We start from the raw sequence: 20780 nt of genomic DNA, 5'->3' as shown, positions 1-20780 counted from the left end.
GTCTCTTAAAAGACCTTATCATATCCGCCTCAACCACTGTCGCCGGCAGACGGAGCGGAGGTGCTCGACGAAGCGGTCCCCCAATCCGGTGTGGCCTCCTCTACATCAGTGAAACCCGACGCAGATTGGGGAACTGCTTCGTCGAGCACCTCCTCTCCGTCCGCCACAACAGACAAGATCTTCCAGTAGCCACCCACTTCAACTCTGCTTCCCACTCCCAGTCAGATATGTCCATACATGGCCTCCTCTACTGCCATGATGTGGCTAAACTCAGGTTGGAGGAGCAACACCTCATATACCATCTAGGTAGTCTCCAGCTCCTTGGTATGAATTCTCCAACTTCCAGTAATTCCCTCCCCCTCCCTTCCCCTATCCTTATGTCACTCTGCCCCCTCCCCCAGCTGCCTATCACCACCCTCATGGTTCCGCCGCCTTCTACTACCCATTGTGTTCTCCCCTATTCTTTCTTCACCTTTCCTGCCTATCAGCTCCATGCTTCCCCTCCCCCACCCCTTTATCTTTCCCCTTACTGGTTTTTCACCTGGAACCTACCAGCCTTCTCCTTCCCACCCTCCCCCCACCTTCTTTATAGGGCCTCTGCCCCTTCCCTCTACAGTCCTGACGAAGGGCTCCAGCCCGAAACGTCGACTGATCTTTTCCACGGATGCTGCCCGACCTGCTGAGTTCCTCCAGTGTGTTGTGAGTGTTACTAAGTACTGCCATGCAGGGTGCCCAAACTTTTGCTTAGGGCTCTTTTCCTTTTTTGTTATTTTGAAACTGTAAAACGTGGAAGTAAAAAAGTTTTCTTGCTTAAAATATTAAAGAAATGTGTCATCTTTAACTTTATGCTTTTTGGAAATCAGTTCATCGTTTACTTGCTTAGCTATTCACAGTAACAGAAATTTTGACCGGGGTGCCCAAATCTTTTGCATGCCACTGTATTTCCTCTCTCTGTTTTGCACCAGTGTCATTTATTTTGCATGTATGTGTATGGTATGTCTGATTTGTTATTCATTTACGTTAATGTTAACTTGTGTTTATCTTTGTAATGTATTGTGCTGTTGCTGCAAAAATCTAATTTTCGCTGGCTTTTATATCTTGTTGAGTACAAGAATGATAAACTTGAACCATAGCTCCAAGGGGAATATTTCCAGATGTTCTATCTCTGTAACTAAAACCTCTCATTCCTGGAATCATTCTAGTAAATCTCTGCAGCTTCCCAAGAGCCTTCAATTGCTTAAAGGTGTGGTGACCAGAAGTGAACACAGTTCTCTGGCTATCGCCAAGTCTGTATCAGAAGTAAGTAACTCATGTAAATAACTTCGGCTGTTTCTGGAGAAGGAATATTTTTCAGTCCCAGGGATTTAAATTTTAAATGAATATGATAATTACAACACATAATAATCCCAAACTAATGCAAAGCAGAGTTAATACCCTAAATTCATTATAAGAAATAACAGAAACATTAAGTATTACAGTTACGGAACAATTACCTAAATGCTGTTAGAATTGGTTAGTTTGCATCATGATATCCTGTGAGTTACTTTGATCAGGATTGCACTTGCTGAGGAAAGGGAATAAATTCAACAGTAATTGAGAGGGAAGTTGTATAATACTTCAGCATGGTTAGCTGCGGATCTGGGGAGAAAGAATGGGGCGTGGAAGCACTTTGAAGGAGATGGCATAGGCACAATGGGACAAGTGCTCGCTTTGCAGTAAGGTTCTATGTAATATAGTACTTCCTATTTCCTGTGTTAAACCTCAACATGAATACACATGAGGAATAAGCTTATAAATCAATTAGTATTTATTTGCCAATTAAATCCCTGCTAAATTGAATGTAAGGGTGATATGAAAGTTCATAGATAATGAACAAAATATTGGTGATTGTAGCTATTACTTGAGAGTTGGTCTCTGGTACTGTTAATATGAACTTTAGGGTAATTTCGATATCATGAGCTTTTGAAAAACTCGGGTGCACACTCTTGTTTTGTTCTACTCCCTAGAATTGTCAAAACTGAATTTTGATTACTTTGATCTCCAATAAAGAAGTTAAATAAATCATTGATTTCTCCTTTCTCCTAATACCACTAAAAGGTGAACTCCATTTATTCCAGCAGTTCCCTTGACTCTTAGGCGAGCTTGAGAGTTTCTGTCAGATGAAATCAAGTTCCCGACTGATAATTGACGCTTTGTGCACGTGATGCACGTGCATTACAATAAACTCTGCTTTGACATCGGCATCCCATATGAAAAGCCTTTTGGAGAGAGTCGTGTGTTGAAAGTTCATCATCTCGTTAGGTCTGGTGGGAAAACAGTGAAAAGTGCACAACTGTTTTACATTGCATCATGATGCATTTAGCACTTTACTAATGAGATCCAGCAAAGTCCATGTCAGCTAGTACCATGGGTCAGTATCTCGTTTCTGTCAACCCCCATTATTTGCCTGCACAAGGACACACATATTACACACACACACCCAATGACACAACACATGCAAGCGCATGTTTATGTAGATGTATTAAGTACATATCTTATAGGCCTCCAACGTTATTTAATGTGCCGAGCTTGTTTAAAAAGCATGCACGTCTCACACTCATCTGTTGTCAAAAGCGTTAATTTTTGAAGAGACTTGTGGAAATGATTCTTCTCTGATCTCTGTTCGGGGTCATGATGTAGCTTGCATTCTTCATGATGAAGGCCATCAGATTGTCCAGGTTCTGAGGTGTGCCGTACCGCATCCAAAGAAAAGAAAGATAACCTCCTTTAACCTAGAGTAAGAAGAGTCTTGGCCTGATATGTCGGCTGTTCATCGTTTTCCATAGATGCTGTCTGGCTTGCTGAGTTCCTCCAGCATTTTCTGTGTACCTCTTTAACCTGTAATAGATCAGTCATTTACTAATTGAGGGAACACTTCATTGAGCACCTCCACTCCATCCGCCAAAAGCCGAGCTTCCTGATGACCAAACATTTCGGTAACGATTCCCATTCCCGTTCCGACATGTCGATCCATGGCCTTCTCTGGTGCCACAATGAGGCCACCCTCAGGGTGGAGGAGCAACACCTTATATTCTGCCTGGGTAGCCTCCATCCTGATGGCATGAATATCAATTCATGCTTCCTGTTTTTAAAAAATTCCCTTCCTCTTCGCTCTTCTTTAATCCCCCACTCTGGCCTCTGGCCTCTTACCTCTTCTCGCCTGCCTGTCGCCTCCCCGTGGGTCCCTCCTCCTTCCTTTTCTCCTCTGGTTCACTCTTCTTTCCTGTCAGATTCGTTCTTCAGCCCTTGACCTTTCCCACCCACCTGGTTTCAACTATCACTATCCTCCCCCCCCCACCTTTTTACTCCAGCGTCTTCCCCCTTCCTTTCTAGCCGAGGAAGGGTCTCAGCCTGAAATGTCAACTGTTTATTCATTAAACTGCTTTGCCTGCTGAGTTCCTCTAGCATTCTGTGCGTGTTGCTTTGGATTTCCAGTGTCTGCAGAATTTCTGGTGTTTTAGTCATCTCTACTGTTTAAAGATGATGCCTTGTGAGTAAGCAGACCTAATAGAGATAGAGCTACTCTTAAATATTACTCATAATAGTGGTTAAAGAAATGCCCTGGATTGTGTTACCAAGTATGACTTTAATATATGACTTTAATCAAGAATGTCACTTGATTAGAGAATTAGGATATAGTAGCTGATCTAATCATTCTGTAAAATGCCACATTTTTTTTCTTTAAAAGTTCAGTGTTCAAAGTTTTCAGCTCCACATCCCACAGATGTTTGAGGTCGTAGGTCACATTAATTGGTCACATTGGACAGCGTGGGCTCGTTTGGGCCAGAAGGAGCTGTATCTCCAAATAAAATTGGCTGCCTCACTCAGAGATACAGGAAATAGAAAAGAAATATCCAGCTGGTGCAATAATTTGTGACAAAGGAACACTGCTGAATCAGAACTGAACAAGAATTTATCCAAGCCATGTGCTACCTAGAATTGAGACGCAAGAACAAAAGTCCTGATGCAGGGTTTCGGTCTGAAGTGTCATCATTTCCTTTCCTCCCACCGATGCTGCCTAAGGGCTTAAGGACCCCCAAACGTAGGTGTGGCACAGTCGTGTAGTGGTCAACACAAAGCTTTACAGTACCAGTGACCTGGGTTCAGTCCCTGCCACTGCCTGTAAGGATGTTCTCACCCTGACCGTGTGGGTTCCCTCTGGGTGCTCCAGTTTCTACCCACAGTCCAAAGGCTAATTGGTCGTTGTAAGTTATCTCGTGGTTAGTCTGGGATTAAATCAGGACTGCTGGGTGGTGTGGCTCGAAGGGCCTATCCCGCTCTGTATCTCAATAAATGAATAAATAGATTCCAGTTTGTTTATTGTCATTCTCCAGAACAACAAGAATGGGGTTGGCTTGGGGGATTTAACTGTTTTTGAGTCTAGTGGTCCTAGCGTGGATGCTGCACAGCTTTATCCCTGTTGGGAATGGGACATACAGTCCATGGGTGGGTGGGATCCTTCATGATATTTCTGGCCTTTTTATGCTACCTTTCTGTCTCTGTGTGTGTGTATTACGAAAACAAACAAGCTCTCATAATATTGTTATAAATTCAGAAGTCCAACATGCAGTGCCCTTAAAAAGTATTCACCCTCCCCCTTGGAAATGTAACCCTCAGGTTTGGTGGGCGGAGCTGGTCTAGGGGAAGACACTTTCCTGCGTGCCAAACTTGTGAAATTTCGTTTGTGTCGATGCTGCGTGATGTTTTCCCCATTACAAATCAGTGCCACAAAATAACAAACAGTACACCATATGCAATTAAACGATTTAGCTTTATAATTCTTAATTTGACTAGAGGCTTAGTAAAGGAATCAAAAAGAAAAGAACCCATTTTAATGAAATAGTCTAATGTGTACATTGAATCTCACGATTTCCCCCTCCGTTCATTCTCCATCGATTTCCCCTGGGCATCGTCGACTCCGGACCCCATTCCACGTCCACTCAGTCCTGCAGTCTATGACCTTGCCGTTCTGGCATCTTCTCTCTCCATCTTCTGTCGAACAAAAAGCCTGCAAATACCTTGCTCTTGGGCACACACGAGAGAATAACTTTCCCCTCATTGGATGCCGCACATTCAAAAGCCCCCATTATCTCTAGTCATAACCCAAACACTGCTGATACAGACAAACCATTACATTAGCAGTGAAACCTTTCCCAGGGCATTACAGAAGTTTTCATGTTTTATTGCTTTACAACATTGAATCACAGTGGATTTAATTTGGCTTTACTTGACACTGATCAACAGAAAAAGTGTCAAAGTGAAAACAGATCTCTACAAAGTGATCTAGATTAATTACAAATATAAAATACAAAATAATTGCACAAGTATTCAACTCCTTTAATATGACACACCTAATCATCACTGGTGCAGCCAGTTGGCTTTAGAAGTCACATAATTAGTTAAATGGAGATCACTGTGTACAGTCAAAGTGTTTCAATAGATTATAGTAAAAATACACCTGTATCTAGAAGGTTCAACTGCTGGTAAGTCAGTATTCTGGCAAAAACCACACCATGAAGACAAAAGAACACTCTAAGCAACTCAGCGAAAAGCACAAGACAGGAAATGGAAACAGGAAAATTTCCAAGTCAAAAGGTTTCAGTGAGATCCCCCCTCATCCTTCTAAATTCCAGAATACTCTTTTTTTGTTTTTGCATTATGGAGAGAGGTTGAACAGTTTCAGACTTATTTCACTGGAGAGTAGGAGATTGAGGTGGATAAAATTATGAGGGGTATAGGTAGCGTGAATGTGCCTGGTCCTCTTTCCAGAGTTGGGGAATCAGGAACTAGAGGGCTTACGTTTAAGGTGAGAGAGACGTATTAGGAACCCGGGGGACAACCTTTTCACCCAGCTGGTGGTCAGTGTATGGAACGAGCTGCCAGAAGAAGTAGTTGCAGCAGTTACATTATCAATATACACTCAGTGCCACTTTAATTAGGAATACCTGCGTGATAATGCAAGTATCTAATCAGCCAATCATGTGGCAGTAACTGGATACACTAAAGTATGCAGACATGGTCAAAAGGTTCAGTTACACACACAAAATGCTGGAGGATCTCAGCTGCTCAGCCAGCATCTATGGAAATGAATAAACAGTGGACATTTTGGGCCAAGACCCTTCTTTGGGACTGAGAAGGAGGGGGGAAGATGCCAGATTTAAAAGATGGAGGGGAAGGCAAGGAGAATAGCTAAAAGGTGATAGGTGTTGCCTGGTGGGTAGGAAAAGTAGAGAGTTGGGAGGAAGGAATTTGATAGGAGAGGAGAGTGGACCATATGAGCAAGAGGACGAGGGGGGGATCTACGGGGAGGTGATAGACAGCTGAGTAAGGTAAGAGGTCAGAGTGGGGAATAGAGGGAGCGGTGGGAAAGAAATTAGTTTACTGGAAGGAGAAATCAATATTCATGCTATTGGTTCGAGTTTACCCAGATGGAATATGAAGTGTTGCTCCTCCACCCTGAGGTGACTTCATCTTGGCACTATAGGAGGCCATGGACTGACATGTTGGAATGGGAATGGGAATCAGAATTAAAATGTTTGGCCACTAGGACGTTCTGCTTGGATAGTTCAGTTGTTGTTCAGACCAAAAAATCAGAATGGGGAAGAAATGTGATCTAAGTGACTTTGACCGTGGAATGATTGCTGGTGCCAGATGGGGTGGTTTGAGTATCTCAGAAACTGCTGATCGCCTGGAACTTTGCCACATCATAAAATTCAATCAGGTTTGTAAGGCATGACCAGCCCCTCAGAAAGACATGCTGATTATTCCTAATCAGATTATGCTTCTCCAAATATTTATAAATTCTATCCCTATGAATTCTCTCCATTAATTTGCTCACCATTGAAGTAAGACTCACTGGTTTATAATTTCCAGGGTTGTCCTCATTCCCTTTCTTGAACAAAGGAGTAACATTTGGTACTCTCTAGTTCCACTCCTGTGGCCAGTGAGGATGCAAAGAGCATCACCAAGGTACAGCAATCTCTTCCCCTGCTTCCTGTACTAACCTGGAGTATATCTCTTCTGGCTCTGAAGTCTTATTGATCCCAGTGTTTTTCAAAAGTTCCAGCATATTCTCTTTCTTAACTTCATCATCTTCAAGCATAGCAGCTTAGTTTACACTTCCTCACAAATATCAAACATTTGACTACAGGCAAATGTTTTCTCATCTATCCCTGATCAATCTTATCCTCACCCTAAACATCCTCCTGTTCTTCACATACATGTAGAATGCATTAGGATTTTCCTTAATCCTACTTACCAAGGCCTTCTCATGCTCCCTTCTAGCTCTCCTAAGTCCATTCTTCAGCTCCTTCCAAACTATCTTGTAGTTCTCGAGAACTGTGTCTGATCCTTGCTTCCTCAACCTTAAATAAGCCTCTTCCTTCCTCTTGACTAGCTTTTCCACAACTCCTGTCAACCATGGTTCCTTCACCTTGCCATTCTTTCCCTGCCCCTAAGTGGAGGGGCAGGTAGTGTTGAGGAAGCAGGGAGTCTGCAGAAGGACTTGGACAGAGTTATGGGCCATATAGGTACCAATGACATAGATAGGAAGAGGATGAGGTTCTGCAAACTGAGTTCAGGGAGTTGGGGGGTAAGTTAAAGGGCAGGACCTCCAGGGTTATGACTTCAGGATTGCTACCAGTACCACATGCTAATGAGGCCACAAATAGGAAGATCATACAGTTTAAAACATGGCTAAGAAGTTAGTGTAGGACGGAGGGCTACAGATTTTTGGATCATTGGGCTCTCTTCTAGAAAAGATGGACTAAACTGGAGGGGGACTAATATCCTGGGAAGGTTTGCTAGTACTGCATGGGTGCCGGGGGGGGGGGGGGGGAGCAGTGTTTAAAGTAGAGTTGCAAGAGGATGGGAACCAGAGTGCCAGAACAGATAGTGGAGTGATTGTAGAAACATGTTGTTAAGACCTCAGACAAAATCAGTAATCAAAATGTTGAGCATGGTCGTAACTAATATTCTGAGCTACGTATATTTCAATGCAAGAAGTATTGCAGAAAAGTCAGGTGAGTTCAGGGCATGGGACAACATGTGGAATTATGATATTGTACACATTAGCAATACTTGGTTGCAGAAGGGGCAGGACAGAGATTCTGCTGATTTAGTTGCGACAGAACAGGAGGGGTTAAAGGGCGGTGTTACTAGTCTGGGAAAATGTCATGGCATTTCTCCCTCAGGACAGACTGGAGAACTCGCCTAGTGAGGCTCTATGGGTGGAACTGTAAGAAAGATTGTTTTACTAGGTGATTTTACTTTTCCATATATTGACTGAGACTCCCTGAGAAGAGTCCTAAGGGATTCTACAGATATGTTAAGAGCAAAAGGATAGCAAGGGACAAAATTGGCCCTCTGGAAGATCAGAATGATTATCTATGCATGGAGCCAGAAAATGTGGGGGAGACCTTAGAGGGATTTATGCATTTGTATTTATTTGGGAGATGGATGCAGAGTCTGTAGAAGTGAGGCAAAGCAGAAGCAAGGTCATGGGCCCTACACAGATTACAGACAAGGGAGGAGGTGTTTGCTGTCTTGAGGCTAATTGAGGTGGATAAATCTCCAGGGCTTGACAAGGTGTTCCCTTGGGGAGGCAAGTGCAGAAATTGCAGGGGCCCTAACGGAGATATTTAGATCATCCTTAGTGACAGGTGAAGTACCGGAGGATTGGAGGATAGCTAATGTTGTTCTGTTGTTTAAGACAGGCTCTAAGAATAAGCCAGGAAACTACAGACAGAGCCTGGCATCAGCAGTGGGAATGTTAGGAATGTATTATAAGGGATTGGATATATAAGTATTTGGATAGACTTAGACTGATTAGGAGTAGTCAGCATGACTTTGTGCATGGTAAGTCATTCCTTACCAATCTTATGGAGTATTTTGAGGAAGTTGCCAGGAAAGATGATGAAGGCAATGCTGTAGATATTGCCTACATGGACTTCAGCAAGGCATTTGATTGGGTCCTGCATGGGAGGTTGGTCAAGAAGGTTAGTTGCTCGGCATTTATTATAAGGTCGTAAACTGGAGTAGACATTGGCTTTTGGGAGCAGTCAGAGAGTGGTAGTAGATTATTGCCTCTTTGACTGGAGGCCTTTGAGTGGTGGAATGTTGCAAGGATCATTGTAAGGTCTGCTATTCTTTATCATCTGTATCAATGATCTGGATGATAATGCGATTAACTGGCTCAGCAAGTTTGTGGAGGACACTAAGATTGGGGGTGCAGTGTACAGTCAGGAAGACTGTCAGTACTTGCAGTGGGATCTGGACCAGCTGTAAAAATGGGCTGAAAAATGGCAGATGGAATTAAATGCAGACAAGGGCAAGGTGTTGGATTTCAGTAACAGAGGAGATCTACCAGGATGCTGCCTGGTTTACAGAGTATGGGTTATGATCAGAGATTAAGGGAGCTAGGGCTTTACTCTGTTATTTACTGTGGTCTTAAGGTGTTATACTTAAATGCACGCAGCATAAGGAATAAGGTGGATGATCTTGTCGTACAGCTACAGATTCTCAGTTATGATATTGTGGCCATCACTGAGACGTGGCTAAAGGATGTATGTCTCTGGGAGCTGAACGTCCAAGGATACACGGTGTATCGGAAGAATAGGAAGGTAGGCAGAGGGGGAGGCGTGGCTTTATTAGTAAGAAATGATCTTAAATCATTAGAAGGAGGTGATATAGGATCGGAAGGTGCAGAATCTTTATGGGTTGAGCTAAGGAATAGCAGGGGTAAAAGGACCCTGATGGCAGTTATATATAGGCCTCCAAACAGCTGCAGAGATGTGGACTACAAATTACAACAGGAAATGGAAAAGGCTTGTCAGAAGGGCAGTGTTATGATAATTGTGGGGGATTTTAACATGCGAGTGGATTGAGAAAATCAGGTCGTCACTGGATCTCGAGAGAGAGAATTTGTAGAATGTCTGCGAGATGGCTTTTTAGAGCAGCTTGTTATTGAGCCTACTAGGGGATCGGCTGTACTGGATTGGGTATTGTGTAATGAACCAGAGGTGATTAGAGAGATTGAGCCCTTAGGAGGCAGTGATCATAACATGATGAGTTCACTGTGAAATTTGAGAAAGAGAAGCCAAAATCTGATGTGTCGGTATTTCAGTGGAATAAAGGAAATTATAGTTGCATGAGAGAGGAATTGGCCAAAGTTGACTGGAAAGGGACACTGGCGGGAAGGACGGCAGAGAAGCAGTGGCTGGAGTTTATGCGAGAAGTGAGGAAGGTGCAAGACAGGTATATTCCAAAAAAGAAGAAATTTTCGAATGGAAAAAAGATGCAACCGTGGCTGACAAGAGAAGTCAAAGCCAAAGTTAAAGCAAAAGAGAGGGCATACAAGGAAACAAAAATTAGTGGGTGGGAAGACAGAGGATTGGGAAGTTTTTAAAAGCTTACAAAAAGAAACTAAGAAGGTTATTAAGAGGGAAAAGATTAACTATGACAGGAAGCTAGCAAATAATATCAAAGCGGATACTAAAAGCTTTTTCAAGTATATAAAGAGTAAAAGACAGGTGAGAGTAGATATAGCACCGATAGAAAATGATGCTGGAGAAATTGTAATGGGAGATAAGATGACGGAGGAACTGAATGAGTATTTTGCATCAGTCTTCACTGAGGAAGACATCAGCAGTATACCGGACACTTAGGGGTGGCAGGGAAGAGAAGAGTGCGCAGTCACAATTATGGCAGAGAAAGTACTCAGGAAGCTGAATAGTCTAAGGGTAGATAAATCTCCTGGACCAGATGGAATGCACCCGCGTGTTCTGAAGGAAATAGCTGTGGAGATTGCGGAGGCATTAGTGATGATCTTTCAAAAGTCGATAGATTCTGGCATGGTTCCGGAGGACTGGAAGATTACAAATGTCACTCCACTATTTAAGAAGGGGGCAAGGAAGCAAAAAGGAAATTATAGACCTGTTAGCAATCGGTGGTTGGGAAGTTGTTGGAGTCAATTGTCAAGGATGAGGTTACAGAGTACCTGGAGGCATATGACAAGGTAGGCAGAACTCAGCATGGATTCTTTAAAGGAAAATCCTGCCTGACAAACCTATTACAATTTTTTGAGGAAATTACAAGTAGGCTAGACAAGGGAGATGCAGTGGATGTTGTATATTTGGATTTTCAGAAGGCCTTTGACAAGGTGCCACACATGAGGCTACTAAACAAGATAAGAGCCCATGGAATTACAGGAAAGTTACATACGTGGATAGAGTGTTAGCTGATTGGCAGGAAACAGAGAGTGGGAATAAAGGGATCCTATTCTGGTTGGCTGCCGGTTACCAGTGGTGTTCCACAGGGGTCTGTGTTGGGGCCGCTTCTTTTTACGTTGTACATCAACGATTTGGATTATGGAATAGATGGCTTTGTGACTAAGTTTGCTGACGATACGAAGATAGGTGGAGGGGCTGGTAGTGCTGAGGAAACGGAGGGTCTGCAGAGAGACTTGGATAGATTGGAAGAATGGGCAAAGAAGTGGCAAATGAAATGCAATGTTGGAAAATGTATGGTTATGCACTTTGGCAGAAGAAATAAACAGGCAGTCTATTATTTAAATGGGGAGAGAATTCAAAGTTCTGAGATGCAACAGGACTTGGGAGTCCTCGTACAGGATACCCTTAAGGTTAACCTCCAGGTTGAGTGGGTGGTGAAGAAGGCGAATGCAATGTTGGCAGTCATTTCTAGAGGAATAGAGTATAGGAGCAGGGATGTGATGTTGAGGCTCTATAAGGTGCTGGTGAGACCTCACTTGGAGTACTGTGGGCAGTTTTGGTCTCCTTATTTAAGAAAGGATGCGCTGACGTTGGAGAGGGTACAGAGAAGATTCACTAGAATGATTCTGGGAATGAGAGGGTTAACATATGAGGAACGTTTGTCCGCTCTTGGACTGTATTCCTTGGAGTTTAGAAGAATGAGGGGAGACCTCATAGAAACATTTCGAGTATTGAAAGGCATGGACAGAGTGGATGTGGCAAAATTGTTTCCCATGATGGGGGAGTCTAGTACGAGAGGGCATGACTTAAGGATTGAAGGGCGCCCATTCAGAACAGAGATGCGAAGAAATTTTTTTAGCCAGAGGGTGGTGAATCTATGGAATTTGTTGCCACAGGCGGCAGTGGAGGCCAAGTCACTGGGTGTATTTAAGGCAGAGATTGATAGGTATCTGAGTAGCCAGGGCATCAAAGGTTATGGTGAGAAGGCGGGGGAGTGAGACTAAATGGGAGAATGGATCAGCTCATGATACAATGGCGGAGCAGACTCGATGGGCCGAGTGCCCGACCTCTGCTCCTTTGTCTTACGGTCTTATGGTCTTATTACTCTTTGGAGAGAAGGAGGATGAGAGGAGACATTATAGAGGTGTACAAGATATTAACAGGAATAGATAGAGTGGATAGCCAGTGCCTCTTCCCCTGGGCACCATTGCTCAATGGACATGGCTTTAAGGTAAGGGGTGGGAAGTTCAAGGGGGATATTAGAGGAAGGATTTTAACTCAGAGAGTGGTTGGTGCGTGGAATGCACTGCCTGAGACAGTGGTGGAGGCAGATACACAAGTGAAATTTAAGAGACTACTAGATGGGTATATGGAGGAATTAAAGGCAGGGGGTTATATGGGAGGCAGGGTTTGAGGGCCCGAAGGGCCTGTACTGTGCTGTACTAGTCTATGTTCTATGTTCTATGTAAGACCAGCCAGGGTAGGTCTTACATGGTGAATGGTTGGGCACTGACGAGCAGCGCAGAACAAAGGGATCTGAGAATTTAGGTCCATAATTCATTGAAAGTCGCGGCACAGGTAGTTAGGGTAATGAAGAAACCTTTTGCTACTTTGGCCTTCGTATATCAAAGTATTACATCTAAGAGATGGGTCTTTGGTCACCTACCTACAGGAAAGATGTAAATAGGTTTGAAAGAGTACAGAGAAAATTTACAAGGATGTTAATTGGACTAGAGGACCTGAGACATAAGGAAAGATTGAATAGGTTAGGACTTTATTCCTTGAAAAATGGAAGATTTTCAATGGAGAGGTATACAAAATTATAAGGGGTATAGATAGGGTAAATGAAAGCGGGCTTTTTCCACTGAGGTTGGGTGGGACTACAACTAGAGGTCACAGGTTAAGGGTGAAAGGTAAAAAGGTTAAAGGGGAACATGAGTGGAAACACTTCACTCAGAGGGTTGTGATAGTATGGAATGAGCTGCCAGTGAAGATGGTGCATGCAAACTTGATTTCAGCATTTAAGAGAAGTTTGGATATATACTTGGATGATAGGGGTATGGAGTCCAGGTGTAGGTCGATGGGTGTAGGTAGCTTAAATGTTTCAGCATGGACCAGATGTTTCTGTTTCTGTATTTTTCTAGTTCTATGACTCTTCCAATCTGAGCGTGGTCTCGTCATGATCATAGACTGACGTGTGGAATTAAAATGGGTGGCTACTGGGAGATCTCGCCTTTTTCTGGCAGACAATGTTAGGTGCTTGACGAAGCGGTCATCAATATCCCTGATATACATGAGACCACACCGGGAGCACCGGATACAGGGAATGATCCCAACAGACTCACAGGTGAAGTGTCACCTCACCTGGAAGGACTGTTTGGGGCCCTGAGTGGTAGTGAGGAAGGAGGTGTAGGGGCAGGTGTAGCTCTTGTTCCGCTTGAAAGGATAAGTGCCGGGAGGGAGATCAGTGGGGAGGGACGAATAGACAAGGGAGTCTCGTAGGGAGCGATCCCTGCAGAGAGCAGTAAATGGAAGGGAGGGAAAGATATGCTTGGTGGTGGGATCCCACTGGAGATGACAGAAGTTATGGAGAACTATGTGCTGGACACAAAGGCTGGTGGGACAGTAGGTAAGGACAAGAAGAACCCTACCCCTGGTGGGGCGGAGGGAGGACAGTCTGAGGGCAGACATGCACAAAATGGAAGAGATGCAGTTGAGGGCAGTGTTGAGGACGGTCTGAGGGCAGACATGCACAAAATGGAAGAGATGCAGTTGAGGGCAGTGTTGATGGTTGAGGAAGGAAAGCCCCTTTCTTTGAAGGAGGAGGACATCTCTTTAGTTCTGAAACGAAAAGCCTCATCCTGCGAGCAGATGCAGTGGAGACAGAGGAATCGAGAGAAAGGGATGGCGTTTTTACAAGTAACGGGGTGGGAACAGTATAGTCCAGGTAGCTGTGAGAGTCCGTGGGTTTACAATAGACGTTAGTAGATAAGCTGTCTCCAGAGAGAGAGACAAAGAGAGTGAGAAAGGGTTGGGAGGTGTTGGAAACGGATCAGATAAATTTGAGGCCGGGGTGGAAGTTGGGGGCAAAGACGAAGACAACGTGCTTCGCATGGGTGCAGGAAGCAGCACCAATGTAGTCTTTGATGTAGCGTAGGAAAAGTTAGGGAGTGATACCAGTGCAGGCTTAGCAGACAAAGTGAAGGAGAATACTAAGGGATTCTACAGGTATGTAAAGGGCAAAAGGATTGCTAGGGACAAAATTGATCCTCTGGAAAACCAGAATGGTAATCCATGTGTGGAGCCAAAATAGACAGGGGAGATCTTAAATGCATTTTTTTTTGCATCTGTATTTACTCAGGCGATGGATACAAAGTCTATAGAAGTGAGGCAAAGCGGCATCAAGTTCATGGACCCTGTACAGATTACAGAGGAGGAGCTGTTTGCTACCCAGAGGCAAATCAGGGCGGATAAGTCCCCAGGGCTGACATCGGTTGTGGGAAAGTTATTGGAAGGTATTCTCACGGACCGGATATATAAGTATTTGGATTGACATGGACCGATTAAGGTTGGTCAGCATGGCTTCATGTGTGGCAAGTCATGTCTAACCAATCTTATAGAGTTTTTTGAGGAAGTTACCAGGAAAGTAGATGAAGGGATGGCAGTGGATGTTGTCTACATGGACTTTAATAAGGCATTTGATGGGAGGCTGGTCAAGAATGTTAAGTCTTTCGGTATTCAGGATAATCTAGTAAATTGGATTAGATATTGGCTTTGTGGGAGAAGCCAGTAAGTGGTCGTAGAGGGTTGTCTCTCTGACTGGAGGCCTGTGATGAGTGGAGTACAGCAGGGATTGGTGTTGGGTCCTTTGTTGTTTGTCATCCATATTAATAATCTGGATGGTAATGTGGTTAAATGGATCAGCAAATCTGCAGATGACACCAAGACTGGGGGTGTAGTGAACAGTGAGGAAGGATATCATGGCTTGCAGAGGGATCTGCATCAGCTGGAAAAATGGCAGATGGAATTTAATGCAGACAAGAGCGACATTTTGCACTCCGGTAGGACCAACCAAGGTAGGTCTTCCATAGTGAGTGGTCGGGCACTGAGGAGTGTGGTAGAACAAAGGGCTCTGGGAATACAGGTACATGATTCATTGAAAATGGCATCACAGGTAGATAGGGTAGTAAAGAAAGCTTTTGGCACATTGGCCTTCATAAATCAGTGTCTTGGGTGCAGAAGGTGGGATGTTATGTTGAAATTGTATAATACTTTGGTGAGGCCTTATTTGGAGTACTGTGTGCAGTTTTGGTCACCTATCTACAGGAAAGATGTAAACAAAGTTGAAGGAGTACAGAGAAAATTCACAAGGATGTTGCTGGGTCTGGAGGACCTGAGTTATCAGGAAAGACTGAATTGGTTGGGACTGTACTCTTTAGAACATGGAAGACTGAGAAGTGATTTGACTGAAGTATACAAAATTATGAGGAGTATAAATAAGGTAGACACAAGCAGGTTTTTTCCTTGGAGGTTGGGTGGGACTACAACTAGAGGCCAATGGCTTTAGGGTGAAAAGTGAAAAGTTTAAGGGGAGAATGAGTGGAAACTTCTCTCAGAGGGTCGTGAGGGTGTGGAATGAGCTGCCAGCACAAGTGATCCAAGTGAGCTCGATCTCAACATTTGGATAGTTTGGATAGGTACATGGCTAGCGGGGGTCTGGAGAGCTATGGTCTGGGTGCAGGTCGATAGGAGTAGGTAGTCTAAATCGTTTCAGCAAGGACTAGATGGGCTGAAGGGCTTGTCTCTTTGCTGTACTCATTGAGGCTTTTGTATGCCGGAGATCTGGTGTGAAATTATGAACCAGATTTGGAATTGAATAGGAGAAAGAGGAGATGAAAAATGACAAGAAAAGCTTGGTGGTTGTTGTGTATTTAATATTTTAATAATATTTGAGTAAACTTGTATGTATATTGTTTGATTAAGCATTCTTAATCATTTAAATAATTTGTTGTGGGTTTTATGTAAAAATACATTAATTTCTTATGTCATCACGCTTCCACGTGATACGTGCACGCCTTGTTTAAAGTAAAGACGAAGTTACACCCATATTTTTGGACTCCCTGTGTCTTTATTTGAATTAATTAAATGTTTGGAAGTTATAAAATATAACAGTGGTGCCAGGGACAGCAGCCAGTGGGGCCTCTTGGAGAGGAGGTCTTCTTAGTTTGTGTTGAAAATGAGAGCAGAAGCAATGGATTAAACAGATTGTCCTTATGTCTAGACTGCTCCTTGCCTGAAGAGTAAAATGTGTGTCAGATAAAGACATCTGATGGATTAGAAAACACTGCAGATGCTGGAACTCGGAAATAACACAAAAATTGTGGATACCCTCAGCAGCGCAGGCAGCATCCGCAGCGAGTTGACTTTTTAAGTCAATAACCTTTCATGAAAACTCAGAGTTGATGAAGGATTTTCAGCCTGAAACATTAACTCTGTTTCTCCTGCTACAAATGTTGCCTGACCTATAAAATGTCTCCAGTATTTTTTGTTTCCCACTAAAATATCGATTAATTTTGAACACCATCACTACATTCATAACAGCAATATTTACAGATTATTAGGAATTGTGCAACAAACAATATGCTGGAAAATCTCAGCAAGTCCAGCAGCACCTGGGAAGAAAGAATTTGTTGATGGCTTGGGTTTTGATCTGAAACATTGACAGCTCCTTACCTCCATCAGATATTACTTGACCCATTGAGTTTTCCCAGTAATTTCCTTGTTGTTCCTTTTTCCACAAGTGCAGTTTCCTGTGTCTTCTTTATTAGCTCTGGTGCCTGTTCATATAACAATATAACCATATAACAATTACAGCACAGAAACAGGCCATCTCGGCTCTTCTAGTCCATGCTGGCCTGTGACTGTTGAAGATTACTAACCTCCAACACAGCAGCAAACTCTGAGTTCTACTTTGGCTGGCTATCGAATGCTCCTCACACTTTAAATCTTGCCATTTTGCAAGTACGATCTAAAAAACATTTCCGCTTCTAGAAATAAGATCAAGGGCAAGGAAACAAATCTTATTACACATATATGAACAAATAAAATTAAACCTACTGAACCAAAGCAAGTGGACCCACTGTCTCACAGCTCCAGTGACCCAAGTTCAGCTTTGACTTCTGGTGCTGTCTATGTGACGTCTGCACATCCTCCCTGTCAATATGAGGGTTCTCCTCGGATGATCCAGTTACCTCCCACCACCCAAAGATGAACAGGTTATTTGATCATTGTGAATTGCTCCAAGGTGAGTGGTAGAATCGGAGGTGTAAGTTGATAGGAATCAGAATCAGAATCAGGTTTATTATCACCGGCATGTGTCATGAAATTTGTGAAATTAGCAGCAGCAGTTCAATGCAATACATAATATAGAAGAAAAAATGAGTAAATCAGTTACAGTATATGTACATTAAATAGATTTAAAATCGTGCAAAAACAGAAATAATATGTATTAAAAAAGTGACACACACAAAAATTGCTGGTGAACACAGCAGGCCAGGCAGCATCTATAGGAAGAGGTACAGTCGACGTTTCGGGCCAGGACCCTTCGTCAGGACAAACTGAAAGAGATAGTAAGAGATTTGAAAGTGGGAGGGGTAGGGGGAGATCTGAAATGATCGGAGAAGACAGGAGGGGGAGGGGTGGAGCCAAGAGCTGGAAAGTTGATTGGCAAAAGGGATATGAGAGGATCATGGGACAGGAGGCCTAGGGAGAAAGAAAGGGGGAGGGGAGCCCAGAGGTTGGGCAAGGAGTTATAGTGAGAGGGACAGAGGGAGAAGAGAGAGAGAGAGAGATAAAATAAATAAATATGGAATGGGATACGAAGGGGAGGTGGGGCATTAACGGAAGTTAGAGAAGTCAATGTTCATGCCATCAGGTTGGAGACTACTCAGACGGAATATAAGGTGTTGTTCCTCCAACCTGAGTGTGGCTTCATCTTTACAGTAGAGGAGGCCGTGGATAGACATATCAGAATGGGAATGGGACGTGGAATTAAAATATGTGGCCACTAGGAGATCCTGCTTTCTCTGGCGGACAGAGTGTAGGTGTTCAGTGAAACGGTCTCCCAGTCTGCGTCGGGTCTCGCTAATATATAGAAGGCCGCATCGGGAGCACCGGACACAGTATATCACCCCAGCCGACTCACAGGTGAAGTGTCGCCTCACCTGGAAGGACTGTCTGGGGCCCTGAATGGTGGTGAGGGAGGAAGTGTAAGGGCATGTGTAGCAGTTGTTCTGCTTACAAGAATAAGTGCTGGGAGGGAGATTGGTGGGAAAGGATGGGGGAGACGAATGGACAAGGGAGTCGCATAGGGAGCGATCCCTGTGGAAAGCAGAGGGGGCGGGGAGGGAACCTCTTCCTATAGATGCTGCCTGGCCTGCTGCATTCACCAGCATTTTTTATGTGTGCTGCTTGAATTTCCAGCATCTGCAGATTTCCTCGTGTTTGCGGTATTAAAAAAGTGAGGTAGTGTTCACTTTTTTACATTAACAGGTTCAATGTCCATTTAGTAATTGGGTGGCAGAAGCTGTTCCTGGGTGTGCGCCTTCAGGCCTCTGTACCTCCTACCTGATGGTTACAATGAGAAAAGGGCATGCCCTGGGTGATGGAGGTCCTTAATAATGGATGCTGCCTTTCTGAGACACTGCTCCTTGAAGATGTCCTGGATACTCTGTAGGCTAGTACGCAAGATGAAGCCGATTAAATTTACAACCCTCTGCTGCAGCCCCCTCATACCAGACAGTGATGCAGCCTGTCAGAATGCTCTCTACTGTACATCTATAGAAGGTTTTGAGTGTTTTTGTTGACATACCAAATCTCTTCAAACTCCTAATGAAGTATAGTCGCTGCATTGCCTTCTTTATAGCTGCATTGATATGTTGAGATGATGTTAGGTCGTCAGAGATCTTGACACCCAGGAACTTGAAACTGCTCACTCTCTCCACTTCTGATCCCTCTATGAGGATTGGTGTGTGCTCCTTCACCTTACCTTTCCTGAAGTCCACAATCAGCTCTTTCATCTTACTGACGTTAAGTGCAAGGTTGATGCTACAACGCCACTAGTTGGTATATCTCACTCCTGTAGACCCTCTCGTCTCCATCTAGATTCTACCAACAATAGTTGTATCATCAGCAAAGCTATAGATGGTATTTGAGTCATACCTAGCCACACAATCATGGGTGTAGAGGGAGTAGAGCACTGGGCTAAGCACACACCCCTGAGGTGCGCCAGTGTTGATCGTCAGCAAGGAGGAGATGTTATCACCAATCCGCACAGATTGTGGTCTTCGGGTTAGGAAGTCGAGGATCCAATTGTTGAGGGAGGTACAGAGGCCCAGGTTCTGTAGGTTATCATTCAGGATTGTGGTAATGATGGTGTTAAATGCTGAGGTGTAGTCGATGAACAGCATCCTGACGTAGGTGTTTGTATTGTCCAGGTGGTCTAAGGGCATGTGAGAGCCATTGAGATTGCATCTGCCATTGACCTATTGTGGCAATAAGGCAAATTGTAGTGAGTCCAGGTCCTTGCTGAGGCAGGAGTTCAGTCTAGTCATGACCAACCTCTCAAAGCATTTCATCACTGTGGGTATGGGTACTACTGGGCAAAATTCATTAAGGCAGCTCACATTATTCTTCTTAGGCACTGGTATAAGTGTTGCCGTTTTGAAGCAAGAGGTTAAAAATGTCCTTGAATGCTGACATAGGTGCTGGTTGGCACAAGTTTTCAGAGGCTTACCAGGTACTCCACTGGGGCCTTCCGCCCTGCGAAGGTTCACCCTCTTTAAAGACAGCCTAGCATCGGCCTCCGAGACAGAGATCACAGGGTCACTGGGTGCAGCACAGATCTTCACAGCTGTAGTTATATTCTCCCTTTCAAAACGAGCATTGAAGACGTTGAGTTCATCTTGTAGTGAAGCATCACTGCCATTCATGCTATCGGGTTTCGCTTTGTAGAAAGTAATGTCTTGCAGACCCTGCCAGAGTTGTCGTACAGCCAATGTGCATCCAATGAAGGGAGTATATTCTTTACTTTTTAACTGAGTCATAAATGCACATTATCATTTGTTAATGTATTTGTGATAATATTATTTTATGTGTTGTGTGTGAGTTTAATGTACTGTGTTGAGCATCCTGGTCAGGAAGAACATTGTTTCATTTAGCAGTGTACATTGTCATGTGTGAAGCAAGCAGAGCTGCAGAACAGATGATGTTAATGAGAGAGATAACGAGAGACAACAGAGAGCCATTCAAAATGCTAATAAGAGAGAAGAGAGAGATAACAAGAGCGAGACACATAATTTATTATGTGACGTCTGCCACAGACAGTTTTCTTTGAACCTGAACTGTTCATTAACAATCTTGCTGAGACAATAGGAAGTGTGAAGTTTGATGGACAGGTGATACCCCATCAGGGGTATAAAAATAGCGGGTTTGCTAAGACACGACACACATGCC

The 20780-nt window shown here is 43.7% G+C and overlaps 1 long non-coding RNA gene across 3 annotated transcripts in view; it reads right to left on the bottom strand.

The window, feature by feature from the left end:
- Positions 1-2419: 2419 nt before the first annotated feature.
- The window catches only part of LOC140198018 (uncharacterized), a 34199-nt gene continuing 15838 nt past the window's right edge, over positions 2420-20780 (bottom strand). For 2 of the 3 annotated variants that reach the window (XR_011886086.1, XR_011886085.1), the window contains exons 2-3: positions 17001-17104; positions 4815-5031 (exon numbers count right to left, since the gene is read on the bottom strand). This is a non-coding gene — a long non-coding RNA (uncharacterized lncRNA). Of the gene's footprint in view, positions 2878-4814; positions 5032-17000; positions 17105-20780 lie in introns of those variants that run through there. The other variant, XR_011886087.1, reaches the window with a different exon arrangement.

This window comes from Mobula birostris, chromosome 5 (genome assembly GCF_030028105.1).
Source record: "Mobula birostris isolate sMobBir1 chromosome 5, sMobBir1.hap1, whole genome shotgun sequence".
Lineage (NCBI taxonomy): Eukaryota > Metazoa > Chordata > Chondrichthyes > Myliobatiformes > Myliobatidae > Mobula > Mobula birostris.
The sequence above is the reverse complement of the archived record's forward strand: the minus strand, read 5'-3'. Positions and strand labels throughout refer to the sequence as shown.